Below are 1,397 nucleotides of genomic sequence, written 5' to 3'. Positions count from 1 at the left end.
ACTGACCCAAGCAACCACCTATTTACTTCAAGATCTAGCACGACAGAGTCTAATATAACAAACTAGCTCTTAAAAGAATCAAATAAAAATTTCCAGGAAAAAAAGACTAACATAAAACTTTCCAGAAAATAACAAGTAGTTAAAATAATCTTATTTCTAGGGATTCCAGCAGTACACAGAGCTCCCAGCTGAGGTTAAGGCTCATTGAACGAGGCATGGTATGAGCACACAGGGGCACCTCCCATACATCTTGAAATCTGAAACACCCAAGACTCCTGGAGACAGGAACTGGCACAGAGGGAAGTTCCAATTCTAACCTAAGCTCTTCGTTAAAAAACAAAGCCAAACTGAAGCACTTAGCAAGACTACGGGGTAAAGTAAACTTAATATAAATGTCAAGCTAAACAGCTTGGTGAACACAGCATTATGATAACCATTTCCTTCTGAGAAAGTTTTTCATGTATTGAGTGGTAAAAGCAACAGAATCACCAATATCACATAGTGGCACACCAGATGAGATTGGAGCTTTGTGCAGCAGGATCTTTCACATAATGTAATTCCCATGGGGAGTGAGTGAGCTATGTTAGAATAGTTTGTCCTGATTGACAACAACCACAGCAAAAATTCCACCATTTCCCACCCCTTCCCCAGGGAATGACTAAAATCCTATTTATGCCGAGATATTCAGAACAGAATCTGCCCTTTCAAAGATGGAACACTAGATTAGAAAGTTGTTTCTTCTTGATTTATTTGTGTTACTTTTGAATGGAAATAGGCTCTGCAAAAACAAAGGCACAAACTTCCTTACGAGACAAGCCTAGTGTGCCGTTTCTCAGGTTTTCTTCTGATACCTTAAAAAGAAGTCAAATCACCCAACAATCATGGAGAGATCCACAAGCAGTCCAAGAATAATAAAATCAACTTCAATAATTCAAAATAAGTGGTAGCAGAAGTCCTTTTTGGTGTGAACTTCTCTTTCATTGCTCTTGTATAGAAAAGGCTGAACCACAGAGAGGAACCAATTGTAAGAAGTATTTCACTACCCAATCTGCAGCTATGAAAAGAGGCAGGTAGAACTACCAGAGCAACAAAACAGAAGACAAGGGTGGAGAGAGAAGAGTAAGGAATGCTGATATGCTGGGTTGGGATCGAAAAGGGCACAGCAGGGTGTTTGTTTACCCATACCCATAGGGTTCAGCAGCTGTTTCAGAACAAGTCATACCAAAGAAAAGAACTGTTAGCACAGCTACCACATGAAAATTTTTAAACCCAGAGAGATTTTTCTTGATGATGGTGATGAGGAGGAGGGATTTGGGGAGCATTCCTTTTTCCAGAGAATTAGTGAAGCTTGCTTCAGTGTTAAGCTGTCAAAGCACTGGAAAACCAAGTGGAAAGAA

This window comes from Rhea americana, unplaced genomic scaffold (assembly GCF_003343005.1).
Source record: "Rhea americana isolate MKP2758 unplaced genomic scaffold, rheAme1 scaffold_90, whole genome shotgun sequence".
In the NCBI taxonomy this organism is placed as follows: Eukaryota; Metazoa; Chordata; class Aves; order Rheiformes; family Rheidae; genus Rhea; species Rhea americana.
Note: the sequence above shows the minus strand (reverse complement) of the source record.